The sequence below is a fragment of the Pelobates fuscus genome, chromosome 4 (assembly GCF_036172605.1).
Source record: "Pelobates fuscus isolate aPelFus1 chromosome 4, aPelFus1.pri, whole genome shotgun sequence".
Classification (NCBI taxonomy): domain Eukaryota; kingdom Metazoa; phylum Chordata; class Amphibia; order Anura; family Pelobatidae; genus Pelobates; species Pelobates fuscus.
The window spans coordinates 283,188,557-283,213,088 of record NC_086320.1 but is presented as its reverse complement, the minus strand read 5'-3'; the positions used below and the strand labels follow the sequence as shown (position 1 = coordinate 283,213,088).

Below are 24,532 nucleotides of genomic sequence, written 5' to 3'. Positions count from 1 at the left end.
AACCCCATGGTATATTTTGTTCATAAAGATTGTCGAGGCACAATATGCAGATAAGATTTGACGTTTATGCATTATTACATGCAGTTTAATTTAGTTAAAGTTACAATTATTGAGTTGAACAAGTGGATGCCATTTGAACTTTTGTACAAATTTTTAGGTTTGCAGTGTCATTGGTATGAATGTATAGGGAGAAATTTAGGGAGTGAGAGAGAAAAGGAGAGAGGAAAGAAAGACATTAAAGAGTATCTCTAAGTGTGGGACCAGTTTCTTGCAGAACGACTTGTAATAATTACTATTAAAGCAATCTGGGCCCTGGGATCTGGAACATTTAAGTACCGATATGGCCTGGTTGCCTTATCATTGGTGTTTGGTGTCCCATATTGATTGACCGCATCAGTAGTTAGGGACGGTAAATCTAGGGTTTGCAGGTATTATTGTATTTCCCCCATGTGGTGTGCATTTTAGGTATCGTATTAGGATTGTGTATGGCAGTATAGATTTTGTCTAAGTGTTGTTAATTTCTTGTGGAGATGAGACTCCCCACATTTTTACCTTTTGCGCAAGCATAGTGTTCATCTTACTAGATTTTTCATAAAAATATTGACCTAATTATATTGCCCAGAGAGGCCTCTTTGATAGAGTTTCGGAGGGCATATACCTCTAGAAGTTTTGAAGGGGTGGGGTGGTGTTTTTGTTGTTTCTCTGCTTTGCACAGTGCCTGTTTTAGCTTAGAAAAGCTTTTTCTTTTCTCGTGTTTTTTTTAAAGAAGTGTCCCCCATAGAAATGTTTTATGGTCCGCCTATATTATTGCGGTTATTAGGGGAGGTATTACCCTGAAAATAGTTGCTAATGACCTTCGTTGCCTCTTACAGCACTGGGTCTTTTAAGAGTGAGGAATTTAATTTCCACAAGAGAGCTGTCATACATATCCTGTTAAAAGAGATCGCTATGTCGGCGTGGTCCGACTATGTAATATTATTTTTCTCTGTTTACTCTACATGACACAACCCTATGCCATCTATAAAAAAAAAAAAAGTTTATGTGGGAGTATGTTTGGTGTGGAGAAGAGGAGAAGGTATAATCGAGTACTTAGGGTGCTGGCCCTCCATGCGTCAATGAGCCCCGTGGACCTCATAAACCGGTGAACCTGCTTATTTTGTCTACCCATTCTGTGGGATCTCAATGTCATAGTTCATGAGCTTCTGTTAGCCCCCCCCCCCCCCCCCCCCCCAACAGGGCACTGTGTTAAAGTCCCCACCTAGAGTATGATTATGTTTGGTAGTGATCAGTTATAATTATTGTCCATTAGGACTCCTTCCATTGCCCTGCTAAGGTGTGTCTCCTGTACATAGGCAATGTCAATGTTTTTTATTTTTTTATTTTTCTGAACTCTGAGGGTTGTGGGATTAGAGGCTTTAGGTGCTCAAATCTCCCTGTAGCCTCTTAAAATGGTATGTTTTCATTATTAATTTTCAGGAGAAAAGGGATATTGGATCTCTGGAGAATTATTATTATAATTTTCCCCATTATTTTCTACTTTAGTTTTTTATTTGCTTTTTCTTTTTTAGAAAAAAGTAAATTTTGTTTAGTTAGTAATGAGAGAATTGTTGGCATGTGTGTGCCATTTGTTTCCTGACGGTCATGCGGCTATCCTTGGGCTATTTGTGTTTTATACTTAAGTTTACAGGTCACCTTTTTATGTTGGGAATCAGATACCCTATGGTTTAATTCCCTGATCCCGTCATGGAATTATGTGTTGACTGTTGAGTGCTGTTATACTGTACTTTTTGAATTTCACTTTGTATGACATATTTCTAACCAACTTTTAGAATCTCATATTAATAAAAGTAAAGTTTTAGACATTACCAAACTACTTTTTTTTCCCTGTTTCTATTTATGAGGGCTAGAATCCCTCGGGCTGGTGGTAAACCAGTGTCTCTTACACTCTACACAACAATCATCGATTCTGGTTTGCTGATTGCCTGCTTTGGGTTGTAATCCAGCAATAGCTGTCTTTATCGCATTATGTTATACATGTCAGGGGATGTATGGGTCTGCCTGTGTATTGTGTAGTGGGTATTACCAGTTTGACCATGTAAGATTGGGGCCATGGCCATGGATGGAGGAGGAGGATCGTTGATTGCATGTTTAGAGCCCCAAAACTGGGGCAAAAATCTCCTGACTCTCCAAGCGGAGAAACTAATCCCCAGACTAGCAAAAGTAAAGTGGATGAACTGGGACCATTTAACATTTAACAGTATAATTAAACTGTGCAACAGGTGTTCTAAAGGTGCTCCTATGGAGCTTGGTTTTTTTAGGAGAATGACTTATCTGGAGAGCTGGCCAGACTTCACAGTGTCCTTATGCAGCTTGATGGTGGAAGTGGGGCAGTCATGGCCAGTATCTGTACTGGGACCCAAACATGTGGTAAGTAACCATTGTATGGGCTCAGTTCTTAGGTTGCAGATTAATTTCTGTTGATCTGAGCTGTGGGGTAGTGAGAGTTTAATGTGGCAGCAAGGTAGTGCCCTCCAGGACCTCAATTCACAATTTTCTTTTGAAGGCCTACTATTCAGCTCCTGGCATCCCTTATCCCCCTTTTGTGTATCTAATCCTCCCTTTATTGTCTCTTATTCCGACTTTGTTGTCTAGTAACACAACTTGAATATCTTACTCTCCTTGTGTCTCTTGCACCCTCCTTGTGTTTCATTCCCTCCTTGTGTCCCTTGAACCGTCCCTAGTGTCTCATATTTTTTTTTTACTTGCGCCTCCCTCCTTTTGTGGCTCTTACCTCTTGCTGTACAGTAGCCTCATGGACCACAATAGAGGATCTTCTCTATCCTTTATCCAATCTGACAGGAAGCAGCTTCCTGCTCCAAGTGTTTGTCTTCCTGTCAGACAGGGTGGAGAATGAAAAAGATTTTATGAGGCAGTCATAATGCTAGTGTGGATATGCACTCATTTTATTGCCAATAACTAGCGTACCTCTCTGCCTATCAAAATACACTCATGTGTCCTCATGTTATTTGTCCACAGTAAATTGTTATTTTATCTAATATAACATTTATTTTTTTGTGGTTGAGTGATTAAGTTGCAAAATAATGTTCTTCCACTTGGTGTGCATTATTTCCTCTATAGTTATATGTAATAATGTTTTTATTTTTATAGAAAGAAGGAGGGCGTATACCGCGCCTATTAGTTTAAATTAAAATATACAGAAAATACATACATATGTTCTTGGATTTTCCAATAAATCGTGACCTCAAAAAAAATAAAGACAAAAAATAATAGGGCAATACAGCAAATTTTATCTTAAAAATAAGTGATTAGTAACTATGTACAGTCCACTCACATGGAGATGAGCTATAACAGAGCTCTACTGTGAAGCGCTTGGACGGTACAATCCCCGTCTTTGGATTTGTAGTAGTTGCCACAGATGTTCTCAATATGCCATGTGCGTAGTTGGTATAAAAGACAGAAAGATAGCAGCAATATGGTGAAGTAAGTACCAATGATATAATAGATAATAAATGGTATTGTACTTACACTTTCCAGAGCATGTGACCTGCTCTGGTGTAAACAGCTTGGGTGGTATGATCCCCACCAAGGATATACAGGATACCAGGAAATGAAGGTAGTAATTCTAAAAAGTAACTTAAAAGTATACTTTAATATATATATAAACAAAACAATGGATAATAAAATGTAAATATAAAATATAGTCCTTATAATAAAATGTAAATGTAAAATATAGGACTATATTTTATATTTACATTTTATTATCCATTGTTTTGTTTATATATATTAAAGTATACTTTTAAGTTACTTTTTAGACTTACTACCTTCATTTCCTGGTATCCTGTATATCCTTGGTGGGGATCATACCACCCAAGCTGTTTACACCAGAGCAGGTCACATGCTCTGGAAAGTGTAAGTACAATACCATTTATTATCTATTATATCATTGGTACTTACTTCACCATATTGCTGCTATCTTTCTGTCTTTTATACCAACTACGCACATGGCATATTGAGAACATATGTGGCAACTACTACAAATCCAAAGACGGGGATTGTACCGTCCAAGCGCTTCACAGTAGAGCTCTGTTATAGCTCATCTCCATGTGAGTGGACTGTACATAGTTACTAATCACTTATTTTTAAGATAAAATTTGCTGTATTGCACTATTATTTTTTGTCTTCATTTTTTTTGAGGTCACGATTTATTGGAAAATCCAAGAACATATGTATGTATTTTCTGTATATTTTAATTTAAACTAATAAGCGCGGTATACGCCCTCCTTCTTTCTATTATTCACTCACAAGGTTGGGGAATCCTTGTTCTGTATACTGCTGCCTGATCACTATAGCGAGCGCCTACTATCTCTCGTTTTTATTTTTATGTTTGCTGCAATTCCTACATCCACATTTGCTAACATCCAAATATTCAGTAGTATGCATTTTAAATAATTTCTATATTCAAATGGAAAAATTAGGGGGTTATCTGTCATAGCTACCCTTAACCAAAGGGTTTGGGGGGAGGAGGGGAGGGGGAGATACCATTCAACTATGTAGGTGACTAATGGTTAAGTAGGTTTAAGTGCCAAGTCAATCCCACATTATATGATAGTAAAGTGTAGTGAAAAAAAAGCAAAAGTAATGCATTGAAAAGAAAGAGTAAAGAGACAATAGGAAGAATATGAGTCATAACAGCAGGCAAGGTAGCAGACAAGTCACCAGGCAATGTCTCCACCCCACAGCGACTCTAGTCAAATTCCCACCCAAGTCCCAGCTCCCCTTAACAAACAGGATCACCGAGGTAGGATCCCACATATGGGACACAAGCTAGGCCACGTCAATAATTTAAAGTAATACTGAAAGGAGGAGCACAACCAATGAAAATGCAAAAAAACTTTATTGTACAGGCACACATATACCAGGTATCAACAAGGACATCTTAGAGTGTCAATACACTCAAACATATCTACCCAATATGCAAGCGATAACTAGGGCAAAAGAAAAAGAGATTTAAAAAAAAAAAAATCTGATCTAAATAATCCACATTGGGTGGTATAACCACTGATGCAAAAAAGCGATATTATGATACCTTTATAAGATAGTGAACCAAAAAATACATACCAAACACAGACCCTATCAAAGAACATGAGAAGAGGGTGAAGACGTCAAACACAAAATAGCCCCCAACGTTTTGGCGCTATCTGCTTTATCAAGGGAGCATGATGCTTGGATGTGCTCCTCCTTTTCGTATTATATGATTATATTAGTAGCCCTTTTGAAAATGGAGCTTTTGGAGTGAGCACCCTTATCTGCATCAGTTTTCTTTGTCCACTATTAATGGCTGTTAATCGGGTGTGCCCATCTTTCTTTTATTAATAAATAATTCAAAGTAATTCAGACATAGTCTTGAGTAGGTACAAACAGATTTGATCAAATCTGTGGTGTACCAGCTCTAGTTATTATCCCTTTTTTTTTTGCTGTGACACCGTGTCTTATCTCTTCAAAATAGATTTAAATTTACTTAAAGGGACACTGTAGGCACCCAGTACAGTTCAGCTCATTAAAGTGGTCTGGATGCAATGTCCCATGTCCCTTAATCCTACAGTGATTCTGAGAAGCTGCATTAATTACCTCTGATGGTTAACTCCTCCTCTAGTGGCTATCTACCAGACAGCCACTATAGGGACTTCCGGAACCAAAACAGACCTGTGGTCTGTTATCTGACGCTGGACGTCCTCACGCTATGCATGAGGACCTCCAGCATCAGATTTTCCCTTATAACAAAGCATTGATTAATGCTATCCTATGGGGAAATCCTAATGCGAGCATGGCCATTGCCGTGCATCCGCATTAGGTATCCCCCGCAGGCAGATGTCGGCAGGGGAGGAGCGTGGGCAGAGCCTGACTCAACGCCGAGGGACATCAGCGCTGGAGTTTTAACCCCTTCAGCCGTGTGGGGGGGAAAGGGGACACGAGTGAGGGGGGCACTGTAGGGTTCCAAGTGGAGCCAAATGCGCATGGCGGGCAGACGTTCTGCGTACTCAATGCGATTTTCGCATTGAGTATCGCGGAAGCGCCTCTAGCGGCTGTCTGGAAGACAGTCGCTAGAGGCTGGATTAACCCTGCAATGTAAACATAGCAGTTTCCCTGAAACTGCTATGTTTACAGCTGCAGGGTTAAAACACGGGGGTCCTGGCACCCAGACCACTTCATTGAGCTGAAGTGGTCTGGGTGACTATAGTGGTCCTTTAATAAGTTCACTGGCTATGCAAGCAGTCATTAGGTTAACAGTTGCATTTGTTTATTTGTAATAACTAAATGCATAATGAAATGCATTCACCCATTAACACCAACTCCCAACATTCTCTCACAGTTTTGGCATTCTCACATTTGATATTGTGGGATATGAACATGTTTATTTGATTATCACCATATCCTCCTATTTTATTGTAGTGTGCCACAGGATGTTGTTTCCTTCTGGCTGGTGAAATGGAACCTGTGAAAGAAAACAGGGTTCACAGGACCTACAAGTCAATGTAGATCACATTTACAACCACGTTATCCTGTTTTTTAACAGCAGTGGGAATTTAATGGGGCGATATGATTAGGTACATGGATAGAAAAGGACATCAACAGATTGATTTACTATGTAGCAGAAAAACCCACAAAGCAAAGCAAAATGCATGGAGAAGTTAGAAAATGTTTGTAAGTTTTACTAGCACAGTTGACTGCCAAGTGTAACTAAGCTCTTCCAGTTTATATTTTTCGTCAGTTGCTTTTTAAACAAAGAAACAAACAAACAAAAATAATAAAGAGAATAGCTGGCCTCCATCACTGTAATTTAAACTGGAGTAAACAAGTGAAATTAATGTAAGGCATCCTTTATTTCCCCAGTTACCCAATGGATGGGGTCCCTTATAATAATATTATTGGCGGTGAGGTCCCTTATAATAATATTCTTGAGGTAAGGACCTATGTCCTACCCCAGGTGTCCTCCCCTTTAGTTTGTGGGTGGAGGCCCTAAGTATAATAATCAGGGAAGAGGACCTAGATTCCCCCACAACCATAGGTGGCAGGTGAGGGCTCCAAATAATGAAACAATATATGAGATGGGCATATGATTGTCCATCCATCACAAATAGTTGGATGCCCCCCTTTCCCTCTCGGATGGCCAATGGATGGGGTCCCTTATTATAATATTCTTGGCGGTGAGGTCCCTTATAATAATATTCTTGTGGTAAGGACCTATGTCCTACCCCAGGTGCCCTCCCCTTTAGTTTGTGGGTGGAGGCCCTAAGTGTAATAATCAGGGAGGAGGACCTAGATTCCCCCACAACCATGGGTGGCAGGTGAGGGCTCCAAATAATTAAACAATATGAGATGGGCATATGATTGTCCATCCATCACAAATAGTTGGATGCCCCCCTTTCCCTCTCGGATGGCGAATGGCTGGGGTCCCTTATAATAATATTCTTGAGGTAAGGCTAAGTCTCCAAGAGCCCAGCTGCCCTCCATTAATAAAATACTAGCCCTATCTACCCTCCCTTCTACCCTAATAATAGTAAGGGAACACCATTAAAACTAGTTCTACTTACAATAATTTCTGAATGGGTATCTTGCTGGATGCATTCAGTTCTGAATTTTATATAAACTGGTGGTTTGTGAATCTTCTTATTCCTAAACTTAGTATAGGATTCAGATGCAAAAGTGCCAATTTTAATCAAAACATTGCAGCTGTAGATTAGCTTGGGATGAATTCTGACTGTATTTGGCTTTAGTAAATATGAGAATTGAATTTTTCAGTTGGAATTTAGTCACTCCAAAATCCTGTCTGCAGTGAGTAGATATTTTTTAGTAGTGTGTAGGAAGGCTGTGTGTGTATGGTAGCCAGGAGAGGTGAGGAGAAGGCTGTATAAACAAAGTTTTTTAACTTCTAAATGTCATAAAACTGAGAGTGAGAAATTGGAATATTGTAATTTCTGCAGTTGGCTTGCTGAGTTATGCTCTTCCCTTTTTGTGTTGACATTTTTTCTACGAGTTTTTTTTCTAGCATTTCATTTTGTTTGGTACTTGTCTTATATTGTGAGTGCTATTTACATTCTGTGCAATACAAATACATATATTAAAGGGACACTATAGTCACCTAAACAACTTTAGCTTACTGAAGCAGTTTTAGTGTATAGAACATGTTTCTCAGGTTTCACTGCTCAATTCACTGCCATTTGACAGTTAAATCACTTTATTTCTGTTTATGCATCCCTTGTCACACCTCCCCTGGCTCTGATTGACACAGCCTGCATGAAAAAAATGCCTTCATTTGCAATCAGATGTAATTTACCTTAAACAATTGTATCTCTTTCTCTGTAAATTGAACGTTAATCACATACAGGAGGCTCTTGCATGGTCTAGCAAGTTTTTAACATAGCAGGGGATAAAAAAAATCTAATATTAAACAGAACTTGCAATAAAGGAAGGATACACTTTAGATGACTCTTTACAGGAAGTGTTTAGGAAGGCTGTGCAAGTCACATGCAGGAAGGTGTGACTAGGGTTTATAAACAAAGTGATATAATTCCTAAATGGCAGATAATTGAGCAGTGAGACTGAAGGGACATGATTTGTACACCAAAACTGCTTCATCAATCCAAAGTTGTTTTGGTGACTATAGTGTCCCTTTAACCCCTTAAGGACACATGACATGTGTGACATGTCATGATTCCCTTTTATTCCAGAAGTTTGGTCCTTAAGGGGTTAAAGAATATGCTGAAAAGTAGTCATACAGACAGACACACAGATAGATTGATATCAAATTCAAATGCATTATAATTGTTTCAATGTATCCCTAAGATCCTAACACTTTCAAAAGCTGAAATGTCACATCTAGAAAAAAGTATCAAAATTATAACAGAAAAAAAAAACCATAGGATGTTTTGTACATATGAAACAACGTATCAATATAAGAAGATGCTGGTAGTTTTTAAAATCTCAAGTTAAAGGTTCCTTTAAGAGTAGCTTAAAAGTCCATACAATAGTAGTCTGTGGTCTCTGTTTAATTTGTCTCTCCAGATTTGTTTTCAATTGAACCATACATATGTAAAATTAATATAAAAACAAAGAAAAAAAAGTAATGTTGAAAAAAGTACAAAATGAGAAAAATGTAAAAGAGTGTTCAAATGTATTTAAGTGAAATATTAAAATCCAATATAAAGTTAATCTGAAAAAAAATCCAGTACATAGATGGGAAAAAAATGTAAAAAATGTAAAACTTATGCACACCTTGCACAATGCTTTCGGCATCCCAATGGCTCAGAGGTGAAGAATGCAGGTAATTCCTAGTGGTCTCTTGCTATGCAGTGTGGGAGCTGGATTAGGATGATGAGAGTCGTCAGCGTTTAAACATATCCACTTTCGTGGCTTTTTCAGTGGTTGCTAATGCTACAGTATAGATCATCCTATGTTTATATATTCTGATACTTTTTTTTAAGAAGAGTAACTTTTCAGCTTTTGAAAGTGTTAAGATCTTAGGGATATGGTTATAGAGTTTTGAAATTGATTTATTGTTGGTAAATGTTATTAGGTTCCCCTATTATGACTGTAATCCCGTATATTTTGTATTTATTTGGTATTAGGGATCCAGTGTGTGTTCAGTGGCTGTAATGTCTTTGTGTGTGCGTGTGTGCGTGTGGGGTGTTATAGGAATATATTGGGGATATCACTTTTTTTCATTCTTAAAATCTTTTTTTTTTTTAAACATGCCCCCTCTTTGCTTCTTACCGTGTGCGAGGCTTGGAGGCAAATTACACCCTGGTGGTCCAGTGGTGCTAGACATTAATCTGCACCTCTGTTGGATGCAGGCTGAGTATATGACTCTCACCAGCACTGTCACAGTGTAGTGTCGGACCATTGATGTGTTAACCAACAGCAACCCTGGCAAGCCAGAGCTTGTGCAGTGTTAGCTTTGTATGGACTGACAGATGACTGTGCCACCAAATGATGGATGGATAGATAGATAGACAGACAGACTCAAACACATTTCAACATGGTATGAATAAGTAATTTCCCAAAAGCCAGTTTTCTAGTGAAAGATGACACAAACACATCTGTTTAACCAATCTGAAACAGTAAAAAGTATGTGACAGAGATGGTGTAACCTGTAGGTTAATCACTACTGATATGTGACCAGCTATCTGTAAAATATTGCACAACACGTGCCATTGTGCAAACTGGGTACTTGTTATATATGTAAAAAAGAATACTTATACTAAGTATAAGCGATACAGCTCCATGTGAAAGAGAATGAATATTATCTGAAAATACAATATCTATGGAATATACATAGCGTAATACAGTATGGAGAAAATAAATGACAAGGGGGGAGGGGGACTTCAATTGTGGGACTTTTATTTGTTTTTATGGTCCCCTTTTCTGTATTTGTTTTTTTACCTGTTCCTGCTGCTGGGCTGCTGGCTGATGTTTCACCTACCTTCTGCAGTACATTGCTCCAGGTCCACCTTGTGTGGAGACAAGCCTGAATTCATTGCCCTCTTGTAAGTGCAATTTTAAACATTAAAGTGTCTATTTTTACAATATTACGCTATCGGCTTTCTTCTGTTGTTTGCAGTGGCCAGCTGGAGTACCATTCCACATATAACCCCTCATTGTGGGTAGACAAGCATGAATTATCAGACGTCTTGTGAGTTTTCTCACTTACCCCCTCCCCCCTTGCCATTTATTTTGTCCATACTGTATTACGCTATGTATAGTTTTTTTCTTCCATAGATATTGTATTTTCAGATGGTATTCATTCTCCTTCATGTGGAGCTGTATCACTTATACTTAGTATAAGTATTATTTTTTACTTTTGTTCAGTGGTGTTGTGAGGTTCACCATAATAGCTCTTCTGTTCACTCCTATACCTCCATTAGTGATTCCGTTTATTTCTGTTTTATACTTGTTATAGATATTTCCATGGTAACACAGTACCAAGTAGTTTAGTTGAAAGGTATGCTGGTTAAGAAGCTAGAAATGTCTGATGTCGAACTGCAACTCCAATGACAATATTGGTACTAATGCATTCATGCAGTTCTAGAAGCCTGTTTTGAGATTTATTTTGAGAAAAAAAGTTTCCTTGGAAAATTTGTACAAAAGATACAATTTCCAAATCTTATTTTTCCATATTTCACAAAACTGCATGTGAAATACTTTTCTCTTAAAAGGCGTTTAACTGTTCCTTCCCTGTTCTATATTTTGTGCAATCTATATGACTGTAAGTGGTAAGAAATCCCACATCTCTTTTTCGCTGTACTTTCACAAGCAATATAGTTCAGAGCCACTGACTACTGTACAATAAATAAATAAAAAAACAAGTTATAACACTACTTTAATGACATAGTGTCAAGCCTTAACACATAGGCGTGCGCAGCCTATTGCATTAGGGTGTGCACCCTAAAGCCCAACACACGCTGCTGTGTGTGTGTGTGCTGTGTGAGGGTGGTGTGATGGTGCTGGTAGTGTGATGTGTGTGTGAGGGTGCTGGTAGTGTGCTATGTGGGTGAGGGTGTTTGTGTGTGTGTGAGGGTGCTGTTTGTGTGCTGTGTGTGAGGGTACTGGTAGTGTGCTGTGTGTGTGTTTGTTAGGGTCCTGTTAGTGTGCTGTGTGTGGGTGTCGTGTGCTGTGTGTGGGTGCCGTTTGTGTGCTCTGTGTGGGTGTTGTGTGTTTGTGAGGGTACTGTTAGTGTGCTGTGTGTGGGTGCTGTTTGTGTGTGAGTGTGTGAGGGTGCTGTTAGTGTACTGTGTGTGTGAGGGTGCTGTGTGTGTGTGGGGGGGTGCTGTGTGTGTGAGGGTGCTGTATGTGTGTGGGTGCTGTATGTGTATGGGTGCTGTGTGTGTGTGTGGGTGCTGTGTGTTTGGGTGATTTGTGGGGGTGGAGGTGGGGGCAGATTAGTTAATAAATATCCCCCCCTCCCTTCTTACCTTATGTAGGGAGGGGGGGGCCATGCTGCTGCCTTCCCTGGTGGTCCAGTGGAGGTGGGGGCAGATTACTTATGATCCCCCCTCCTTTCTTACCTTATGTAGGGAGGGGGGATCCTTGCTGCCATGTGCCTTCCCTGGTGGTCCAGTGGAGAGTGAACTCTAGCCTGCAGGGCTAGAGTTCACTCTGGCGAGATCTGAGCGTTGCTGCGGCAACCCTCAGACTTCGCGAGAGGAACCCGTCGGAGCTGCTGGCTAGAGCTCCCCGGGTCCTCTCCTGCCTCCCTCACTGCCTGTGGGTCGGTGAGGGGAGGCTTAGAGCAGAGCCGGCCCTCACTCCAGAGGCGGGCCGCGGGGATTAGGGTGTGCCCAGGCACACCCGGCACACCCCGTGTGCACGCCTATGCCTTAACATTAGAATTGGAAAGTTCTAACATATTTATTTTATTACAGTAAATAATTGCACAAATACATTTTTACTCCTGAAAAATTATTATTTTTTTTGTTCAGGCTTATCTAATGTTTATATGTGTATCTGTCAATCTTTAAGTATATACCTGTCTCACACAGGTTTGTGAATGGGAAGCTAGTGATGATCTAAAATGTCAGCTGGAAGCCAGGAGGAGGAGCAATCGTACACTGTCTTCTCAACTCTGGGATTCAACCATTAATTTAATCCATTACGGTAAGACCATGAACACGTCAATTATATGAAGTTGTTATAGTGCTTTCAGTGTTCTTTATTAGATTTATTTATGGTGGCAAGAAGGAATACCGTCTTGATGGTAAAGCAGTCACGTGAATTGTTTGAAAACATCACTAAAGATATGTCAATTGACGATTAGTTTTAAAAATACATTCTATTGGGGGGTACCTGTGGCGAAACCAACCTCGCCACGAAGCACTGGAGAAGCCTGGTTGCATCGCCTGTTGCCTTTGGACTATGGCCCCGTGTTAAACAGCCTTCTTTTCCCCTGCAGAAAAGGCTTGTTCGTGCCTTTCTGCCCGGCAATCTACCGAACAAACAACCGAATGCCTGGACCACCTGTATTGGGAGTGTGTCGGCAATTTACCTCCCAGAAGCTGCGGTTAACCGCAGCTTAATTGACGAATGCTGGGTGGCCTTTGTTCGTTTGCCGAACACGTGGCGGCGGTCATTTTAAAGTCCCGAACAGCCAGCGGTGTTTGACGAAAAACCCATGGAACTGAAAACGGACACTATTTGACACGAACACCACTGAAGCTGCCGACCTCCCTTCTCGTTCAGTAGAAAGCTCATGAACATCCCTGTATTCGGTACTTTTGTTATGAAAAGCCACACCCCAGATAGCCATCCCACGGAGTCTATTCGTATGGAGAACAGACTATGTGAACACTTTGACTCCACGGCGATTGGACTGTGTGCATAGGATCTGAGTGCTATTCGGTACTTATGTGCGCTCAGATCCCAGCTATCCGGGGACACATTGAATGCCTGTATTATATTATAGTATTGCAAAGTTATATGTTTTTATGCATTTTTCCAATTGTCACCTAAGGTGGTGTTTAGGCTCTGTCCAGGGAGATAATTGAATTACTTCCCAATTATCTCCCGGGCAGAGCAAAGGGTCCTGGGTAATTAAAAGGGAATGGCTATGTGTGTAACTCTGTGATTGGCTATTGTATTGTCCTTGTCACAGTCTCCCATTTGGTCCCCTAGGGGAGTGTCCACCAAATGGGAGACTTGCATAAATACTGGGCAGGTAGCCCACATTAAAGTAGATCACCTACTGAACCTCAACACGGAGCATTGTCTCGTCTTTAGGGGAATTAATTTGTATGGTTTGACTATTTGCTGGTTCGGGAGTGTAAACCTATTCGTATGGTTTTTCCTGTTCGTGTGTATGGAGTGTTCGTATGTTTGAGAGGCTTCATATGGTTTCGGTTCGGGAGTTTGGAGAATTCGTGTGTTTCTTGGTTCGGGAGATTGCTGTTCTACAGTAGCTGCCTGTGTCTCTGGAAGGGAAGATCTCCTAAATGGCTTTTAACCCCTTTTATGCCTGGAGGTTCCGTTACAGTACCTTATATTACAAGGCTGCCAAATATAGACAAAAGGGGAAATTTAGCAGAGTTTCTGTAAATAATATGCCACTTTTCTAAGATTTTCAAAGAGATTACTTATCAATCCTGATGGTCTCTTCCGTTTATTACTGTTTCTGTCATTTATTTCTATTGCATCAGTTTTATGTAGCAAATTCTAATGTAATAGCGTTTTGATATTAACTTTTTTGCACAGTCACTTACATGCACTCCTTTTTTTTTGAGTAGAAAGTGAGACAGAATAAACCAGTGGTTTCCAAACTTTTTAGGTTCAAGGTGCTCTTAATATTTCAATATTTTCCCAAGGTGCCCCAAGTCAAAACAATGTTCTAGGTTGTATAAATTACAGCTCTGCAACATATACTGGGCCCCTGTTTGGCAGAAATACTTGTCGGTTTGGGGCAGATCCAGAACCTAATCTTGGGAGGGGCCCTGGTAGATTATTTAAAGAAACAATCCATGCACAATAACCACTGCAGCACTCTGTAGTGGTTATGGTGACAGGAATGCCCTGGTGCCCTCCCAGGGCAAGTAGTCAAACTGTTTAAGAACAGACTGACAACTTACTTGGGATCTGGGTTAGGGGCTCTAGTAGGCGATAGGTGCAGTGTGTGTGTGTGTGTGTGTGAAGGGTGCAGTGTGTGTACAGGGCTGTATTGTGTTTCTGAGGGATGTAGTGTATGTGTGTGTGTGGGGGGTGCAGTGTGTACAGGAGTGCATTGTGTTTGTGAAGGATGTAGTGTGTGTGTGTGTGAGGGGTGCAGTATCTGTGGAGGATGTAGTGTGTGTGTGTGTGTGTGACGGGGCAGTTTGTGCTTGAGGGGTACAGTGTGTGTGGGGGCAGTGTGTGTGAGAGGTACAGTTTGTGTGTATGGGAGAGATATTGTGGGGTAGGAGGGCAGATTAATAAATATAAACTTTTTTGAAATAAAAAAAAAATATCCCCCGTCCCTGCTCACCTTTGCCTGGGAGGGGGGACAGTACTAATCCCTGGTGGTCCGGTAGAGAAGACCTGGTTCTTCCAGTGGTGAGAGTGAACTCTAGCAACTACTGAGGCTAGAGTTCACTTTCGCGTGATATTGAGCGTTGGCATGGTAACCGTGGCAGCGCTCCGAGCTTGCGAGACTTGAACCCGGCAGAGCGTTTGGTTAGAGCTCACCCAGGTCCTCTCTCACTCACCTGCCGGCTGTCACCATTACACTGCTAGCAGTTCCGTTTAGGAAGATCTCTGATCTCATGGTCCTGCAGAGCCGTCAGGGGAGAGCATGGCATAGTTCCCAGTAGAAGTATTTTGCGGCACCCCTGTGTGCTCACACTTTGGGAACCGCTGGAATATACGGGCTGTTCGCTCAGTATTCTTAGCTAGTTGGACATAATTGTGCAAGCTCAAAAATCTGTCAGCATATACAGCAGTACTAGGTTGTGAGAAGACACTTTTCAGGCAACTTTCAAAACACATTATTAAAGTGGAATAGAATTTTGAGCTCACTAAAAATACACTTTTCGGAACATTTTCGTAAATCTCCCATAATATAACATTTGAACAAGGTTTTAAATTTAGTACAATAATAAAAGCTGAAAACTATAAATAAAGGGTATTGATGCAAATAGGGACTGCAGAACATGCACACACAATACTTTTGAATAATTTTAAAGTGGCACTGTCATCCCGAACTTACCTTTCTTTAATCGATTCCTCTTCTCTCCCTCTGTCAGGATCTGTTCTTCATTTCTTGTTGTCTGCTCTAGTTTTCTTTAAAACATAAGACAAAGTAGGGACTACTTTGTCTTATGGAGGTTTCCTATGCTTGACCAGCTTTGACCAGCGGAGGAAAAAAGTGTGCTACATTTCCTGTGGTCAAAGCAATTTTCCCACAATTCTTACCTTTCCTCCATGATCACACAATGCTTCCTGTCAGTATTCATTTAGACAGAACGCTGGCGAAACCACTGAATTTCGTCCTAACAGAATGAGAACAGTTAGGACGCAATTCAGGACTTTGTTCGGATCGGAATTTCATTCGAATGAATGATTAGGTATTAGGGAGCTATCTACCAAAAGGCTAAAAAATACCTAAATTGGTCTTTCAGACAAATTTACTCATACTAAGTAAAGATTACTTAGTTTGAGTAAATTATGCCCCTACTCGCTATGCCACGAGTAGAGGCATGTCTGCTTAACAGTGAGCAGCCAATGGCTGGGGGCCCTAAATTAAAAATGTGGGGGGGGACCTATTGTCCTCCCCCCGACCTCTACCCCTGAGTGGTGGGTGGGGGCCCTAAATAACAATGAGGGGGGACCTATTGTCCTCCCCCCGGCCTCCGCCCCTGATCAGCGGGTGTGGGCCCTAAATTACAATAAGGGGATGGAACTATTGTCCTCCCCCCTGCCTCCACCCATTGGTGATTGGTGGGGACTAAGTGTAAATGCCCCCCCCAGGTACTAGGGTCCCCAAGCACCTAGTCACCCCCCACCCAAAAAAATACTGAGGGGGAACAATAAAACTAAATCCCTGTAAATAAGAAATAACTTATATAAAAAATAATTTACCATTTGATGTCTTTTTTTTTCTAAAATCTTCTTTTTTCAGCCCCAATAAAAGGCCAAATAAAAATCCATAATACCCGAACATTGAAAATAAATTGCGCAATAAAAAATCTGACAAAAAAAACAAAAACGACTCTAAAAAAGTAATCCATCTTCCCCCATTGGAGGGCATTGTGCAGACTGAGCTACGCAGGGTGGTGAAAGGCTTATAAAGCCTTCCCACGTGGGACGCAGGGTGTGGGAAGTCTGCACCATGCCCTCCATGGGTGAAGATGGATTACTTTTTTAGCGTCAGGTTATTTTCAAAGTTCGACGGGTTTTATGGATTTTTATTTGGTATTTTTTGGGGCTGAAAAAAGATTTTAGAAAAAAGAAGACATCAAATGGTAAATTATTTTTTATTTACAGGGATTTAGTTTTCTTGTTACCCCCTCACTATTTGTAGGATGAGGGGGGCTAGGTAGGTCTTTGTTAAAAAAAATTTGGGCCACCTAGTCACTTGGGGGGGGAGTATTTACACTTAGCCCCAACTTGTTGCCCATGGGTGGGGACAGGGGGGAAGGACAATAGGTCCCCCCCATTTTCATTTAGGGCCCCCATCCGCTGGTCATGGGTGGGGGCCGGGGGGAGGACAATAGGTTCCCCCCCACTTATTGTAATTTAGGGCCCTCACCCGTCGCTCAGGGGTGGGGGCCGGGAGAGAGGACACATGATCCACCCCCCTATTTTCATTTAGGACCTGACCCGCCGCTCATGGGTGGGGGCCGGAGGGGAGGACACTATGTTTACCCTCCCATTTTCATACAGGGCCCCCACCCACCGCTTATGGGTGGGGACCGGGGGGAGGACAATATTGTAATTTAGGGCCCCCAGCCGTCGCTCAGAAGTGGGGGCTGATGGGAGGACGATAGATTCCCCCCATTTTCATTTAGGGCCCCCACCTGCCACTTATGTATGGGGCCCGGGGGAGAGGACAATAGGTTTCCCCATAATTTTCATTTAGGGCCCTTACCCACTGCTCAGTGGTGGGAGCCGGGGGGAAGACAATAGGTCCTCCCCATTTTCATTTAGGGCCCCCACCCGCTGCTCATGGGTGGGGACCCTATCTGGCCGTTTGCTTTTATAGACCCCACTCACAGGGCACAGGTGGAGGCTCGGGGGGGGGGACACTATGTACCCCCCGCTGGTTAATAGATGGGGATTTGTTAGGGTGTGGGGCTTTTTCCTTTTTTACAACAGTGAACAGCCACTGGCTATGTCATGAGTAGGGACATTCGGGAGATTTTAATCTTCCTCATATTATATATATTATGTTGACCCCCACAGAGTGAGAGAGGACATGGGGGCCTTAGGAAGTGGCGGGGAGCACAGTGCTCCCTGCCGCTTCTATTTTTTACATATTACAAGGAGGGAGCTGCATGCCGGTAGCAGCCACCTTGTAATTAACCAAATGAACGAACGAAGATGTCATTGTCCGTTCATTTTAAATTTCTATTCATTTATTCATCTTTCTGATGAATGAATAGATTAAATTCCCATTTGCATTCTCAAGTGTTTAACTGGGCATGCACGGGAATTTCACCGTGCTATCTAGTGTGGGCAGATGACGTGTCCCACAGGGACTTAATCTATCCACACAAAGATGGCGGCGCCCAGAACCTAGGTACGGGCACAATGTAAAGATTAAAAAATAGGTAATATGGGGGGCTTAGATGCATTTGGGGGCTGCTAGGGGGACAATTAGATTAGTGGAATCGGGAGGCGGGTTAAAAAACATTGGATTTGGCCATGACAGTGCCGCTTTCATTAATTGGGTATCCAAAAAAAATACACATCAAAAATGTCACCCTTTAACTTCAAAATAATGTTAGAAAGCTATAGGGTACCTATGGATCATTTTCTTGTATGCATTGTATTTGTTATAAAAATGTGGAATAAGTTGTTTGCTTGAAAAAACAGTTTTTCAACTACATAGGACTCAACTCTATTAAATTCAACATTTATACTATCCTACACTTATGCTGGATCCTTACTCCATATACGGCTATTTGCCCCTTACACAAATTTGTATTACTGCTGTTGGTCACAGTAGGCAAAAAACTGTCTGATATATTTCCAATCTTGGCACAAACAGGCAGCCAGATTTTTTTTCTTGGATTAACAAGTGGCTATATCATATATTAACTATTATACCCTTAATTATTCTAGTTTACCACAAAAAATAAATAAATCCAGACATTGTTTACAAATCTGTACAGAAGATGATAGAACAACCTCTTAAGGCAGAGAATTCAACATCCTTGATGTTCATTTAATAAAGAACCCTTCCCTCTGTCGCAGGTCAAATTCCCTCTCTTAATGAACAGGTTATCAGAGTTTTAACCTTTCTTCATAACTAACATTTTCCATTCCCCTAATTAATTTTGTAGACTGTCTCTGCACTCATTCTAGTTCCATAACATCCTTCTTTAAAACAGGTACAGTACCTTATATTACAAGGCTGCCAAATATAGACAAAAGGGGAAATTTAGCAGAGTTTCTGTAAATAATATGCCACTTTTCTAAGATTTTCAAAGAGATTACTTATCAATCCTGATGGTCTCTTCCGTTTATTACTGTTTCTGTCATTTATTTCTATTGCATCAGTTTTATGTAGCAAATTCTAATGTAATAGCGTTTTGATATTAACTTTTTTGCACAGTCACTTACATGCACTCCTTTTTTTTTGAGTAGAAAGTGAGACAGAATAAACCAGTGGTTTCCAAACTTTTTAGGTTCAAGGTGCTCTTAATATTTCAATATTTTCCCAAGGTGCCCCAAGTCAAAACAATGTTCTAGGTTGTATAAATTACAGCTCTGCAACATATACTGGGCCCCTGTTTGGCAGAAATACTTGTCGGTTTGGGGCAGATCCAGAACCTAATCTTGGGAGGGGCCCTGGTAGATTATTTAAAGAAACAATCCATGCACAATAACCACTGCAGCACTCTGTAGTGGTTATGGTGACAGGAATGCCCTGGTGCCCTCCCAGGGCAAGTAGTCAAACTGTTTAAGAACAGACTGACAACTTACTTGGGATCTGGGTTAGGGGCTCTAGTAGGCGATAGGTGCAGTGTGTGTGTGTGTGTGTGTGTGAAGGGTGCAGTGTGTGTACAGGGCTGTATTGTGTTTCTGAGGGATGTAGTGTATGTGTGTGTGTGGGGGGTGCAGTGTGTACAGGAGTGCATTGTGTTTGTGAAGGATGTAGTGTGTGTGTGTGTGAGGGGTGCAGTATCTGTGGAGGATGTAGTGTGTGTGTGTGTGTGTGACGGGGCAGTTTGTGCTTGAGGGGTACAGTGTGTGTGGGGGCAGTGTGTGTGAGAGGTACAGTTTGTGTGTATGGGAGAGATATTGTGGGGTAGGAGGGCAGATTAATAAATATAAACTTTTTTGAAATAAAAAAAAAATATCCCCCGTCCCTGCTCACCTTTGCCTGGGAGGGGGGACAGTACTAATCCCTGGTGGTCCGGTAGAGAAGACCTGGTTCTTCCAGTGGTGAGAGTGAACTCTAGCAACTACTGAGGCTAGAGTTCACTTTCGCGTGATTTTGAGCGTTGGCATGGTAACCGTGGCAGCGCTCCGAGCTTGCGAGACTTGAACCCGGCAGAGCGTTTGGTTAGAGCTCACCCAGGTCCTCTCTCACTCACCTGCCGGCTGTCACCATTACACTGCTAGCAGTTCCGTTTAGGAAGATCTCTGATCTCATGGTCCTGCAGAGCCGTCAGGGGAGAGCATGGCATAGTTCCCAGTAGAAGTATTTTGCGGCACCCCTGTGTGCTCACACTTTGGGAACCGCTGGAATATACGGGCTGTTCGCTCAGTATTCTTAGCTAGTTGGACATAATTGTGCAAGCTCAAAAATCTGTCAGCATATACAGCAGTACTAGGTTGTGAGAAGACACTTTTCAGGCAACTTTCAAAACACATTATTAAAGTGGAATAGAATTTTGAGCTCACTAAAAATACACTTTTCGGAACATTTTCGTAAATCTCCCATAATATAACATTTGAACAAGGTTTTAAATTTAGTACAATAATAAAAGCTGAAAACTATAAATAAAGGGTATTGATGCAAATAGGGACTGCAGAACATGCACACACAATACTTTTGAATAATTTTAAAGTGGCACTGTCATCCCGAACTTACCTTTCTTTAATCGATTCCTCTTCTCTCCCTCTGTCAGGATCTGTTCTTCATTTCTTGTTGTCTGCTCTAGTTTTCTTTAAAACATAAGACAAAGTAGGGACTACTTTGTCTTATGGAGGTTTCCTATGCTTGACCAGCTTTGACCAGCGGAGGAAAAAAGTGTGCTACATTTCCTGTGGTCAAAGCAATTTTCCCACAATTCTTACCTTTCCTCCATGATCACACAATGCTTCCTGTCAGTATTCATTTAGACAGAACGCTGGCGAAACCACTGAATTTCGTCCTAACAGAATGAGAACAGTTAGGACGCAATTCAGGACTTTGTTCGGATCGGAATTTCATTCGAATGAATGATTAGGTATTAGGGAGCTATCTACCAAAAGGCTAAAAAATACCTAAATTGGTCTTTCAGACAAATTTACTCATACTAAGTAAAGATTACTTAGTTTGAGTAAATTATGCCCCTACTCGCTATGCCACGAGTAGAGGCATGTCTGCTTAACAGTGAGCAGCCAATGGCTGGGGGCCCTAAATTAAAAATGTGGGGGGGGACCTATTGTCCTCCCCCCGACCTCTACCCCTGAGTGGTGGGTGGGGGCCCTAAATAACAATGAGGGGGGACCTATTGTCCTCCCCCCGGCCTCCGCCCCTGATCAGCGGGTGTGGGCCCTAAATTACAATAAGGGGATGGAACTATTGTCCTCCCCCCTGCCTCCACCCATTGGTGATTGGTGGGGACTAAGTGTAAATGCCCCCCCCAGGTACTAGGGTCCCCAAGCACCTAGTCACCCCCCACCCAAAAAAATACTGAGGGGGAACAATAAAACTAAATCCCTGTAAATAAGAAATAACTTATATAAAAAATAATTTACCATTTGATGTCTTTTTTTTTCTAAAATCTTCTTTTTTCAGCCCCAATAAAAGGCCAAATAAAAATCCATAATACCCGAACATTGAAAATAAATTGCGCAATAAAAAAATCTGACAAAAAAAACAAAAACGACTCTAAAAAAGTAATCCATCTTCCCCCATTGGAGGGCATTGTGCAGACTGAGCTACGCAGGGTGGTGAAAGGCTTATAAAGCCTTCCCACGTGGGACGCAGGGTGTGGGAAGTCTGCACCATGCCCTCCATGGGTGAAGATGGATTACTTTTTTAGCGTCAGGTTATTTTCAAAGTTCGACGGGTTTTATGGATTTTTATTTGGTATTTTTTGGGGCTGAAAAAAGATTTTAGAAAAAAGAAGACATCAAATGGTAAATTATTTTTTATTTACAGGGATTTAGTTTTCTTGTTACCCCCTCACTATTTGTAGGATGAGGGGGGCTAGGTAGGTCTTTGTTAAAAAAAATTTGGGCCACCTAGTCACTTGGGGGGGGAGTATTTACACTTAGCCCCAACTTGTTGCCCATGGGTGGGGACAGGGGGGAAGGACAATAGGTCCCCCCCATTTTCATTTAGGGCCCCCATCCGCTGGTCATGGGTGGGGGCCGGGGGGAGGACAATAGGTTCCCCCCCACTTATTGTAATTTAGGGCCCTCACCCGTCGCTCAGGGGTGGGGGCCGGGAGAGAGGACACATGATCCACCCCCCTATTTTCATTTAGGACCTGACCCGCCGCTCATGGGTGGGGGCCGGAGGGGAGGACACTATGTTTACCCTCCCATTTTCATACAGGGCCCCCACCCACCGCTTATGGGTGGGGACCGGGGGGAGGACAATATTGTAATTTAGGGCCCCCAGCCGTCGCTCAGAAGTGGGGGCTGATGGGAGGACGATAGATTCCCCCCATTTTCATTTAGGGCCCCCACCTGCCACTTATGTATGGGGCCCGGGGGAGAGGACAATAGGTTTCCCCATAATTTTCATTTAGGGCCCTTACCCACTGCTCAGTGGTGGGAGCCGGGGGGAAGACAATAGGTCCTCCCCATTTTCATTTAGGGCCCCCACCCGCTGCTCATGGGTGGGGACCCTATCTGGCCGTTTGCTTTTATAGACCCCACTCACAGGGCACAGGTGGAGGCTCGGGGGGGGGGACACTATGTACCCCCCGCTGGTTAATAGATGGGGATTTGTTAGGGTGTGGGGCTTTTTCCTTTTTTACAACAGTGAACAGCCACTGGCTATGTCATGAGTAGGGACATTCGGGAGATTTTAATCTTCCTCATATTATATATATTATGTTGACCCCCACAGAGTGAGAGAGGACATGGGGGCCTTAGGAAGTGGCGGGGAGCACAGTGCTCCCTGCCGCTTCTATTTTTTACATATTACAAGGAGGGAGCTGCATGCCGGTAGCAGCCACCTTGTAATTAACCAAATGAACGAACGAAGATGTCATTGTCCGTTCATTTTAAATTTCTATTCATTTATTCATCTTTCTGATGAATGAATAGATTAAATTCCCATTTGCATTCTCAAGTGTTTAACTGGGCATGCACGGGAATTTCACCGTGCTATCTAGTGTGGGCAGATGACGTGTCCCACAGGGACTTAATCTATCCACACAAAGATGGCGGCGCCCAGAACCTAGGTACGGGCACAATGTAAAGATTAAAAAATAGGTAATATGGGGGGCTTAGATGCATTTGGGGGCTGCTAGGGGGACAATTAGATTAGTGGAATCGGGAGGCGGGTTAAAAAACATTGGATTTGGCCATGACAGTGCCGCTTTCATTAATTGGGTATCCAAAAAAAATACACATCAAAAATGTCACCCTTTAACTTCAAAATAATGTTAGAAAGCTATAGGGTACCTATGGATCATTTTCTTGTATGCATTGTATTTGTTATAAAAATGTGGAATAAGTTGTTTGCTTGAAAAAACAGTTTTTCAACTACATAGGACTCAACTCTATTAAATTCAACATTTATACTATCCTACACTTATGCTGGATCCTTACTCCATATACGGCTATTTGCCCCTTACACAAATTTGTATTACTGCTGTTGGTCACAGTAGGCAAAAAACTGTCTGATATATTTCCAATCTTGGCACAAACAGGCAGCCAGATTTTTTTTCTTGGATTAACAAGTGGCTATATCATATATTAACTATTATACCCTTAATTATTCTAGTTTACCACAAAAAATAAATAAATCCAGACATTGTTTACAAATCTGTACAGAAGATGATAGAACAACCTCTTAAGGCAGAGAATTCAACATCCTTGATGTTCATTTAATAAAGAACCCTTCCCTCTGTCGCAGGTCAAATTCCCTCTCTTAATGAACAGGTTATCAGAGTTTTAACCTTTCTTCATAACTAACATTTTCCATTCCCCTAATTAATTTTGTAGACTGTCTCTGCACTCATTCTAGTTCCATAACATCCTTCTTTAAAACAGGTGCCTGGAATTGTACTGCATACTTATTCAAAGTAGGGTTTTGCCATTGATCTTTATAGGGATTTGATGATATTTGTTGTACCTTATTGGCTTTTTTGAATTAGCAACTGCTACCTGACATTACACATTGTTGCTCAGTTTCTTGTGTATAACTATTCCCAATTCGTTTTAAATTTTTGTTTTCCCTAACGATTTTCTCTTTGCAGCAAATGTTATCAAAATGAAGCTGATAATGCTGCACCTGAACCCATCTCAAAAGTTAAACCCTCCCCAACCCTATCCCCAACTTTTTGGAATTCTAGCAGCAGCCATCAGTCTTCCACCCACCAGAAGAAGAGACAGGTGCGGGTCACAAAACTAATTTCATGGAGACAAGGGCAGCACA

General features: G+C 41.6%; 1 protein-coding gene across 1 annotated transcript in view; it reads right to left on the bottom strand.

Moving 5' to 3' along the window:
• Positions 1-24,532, bottom strand: part of GPR141 (G protein-coupled receptor 141) — a 56,679-nt gene that overhangs the window by 31,463 nt on the left and 684 nt on the right. The window lies entirely within an intron of this gene.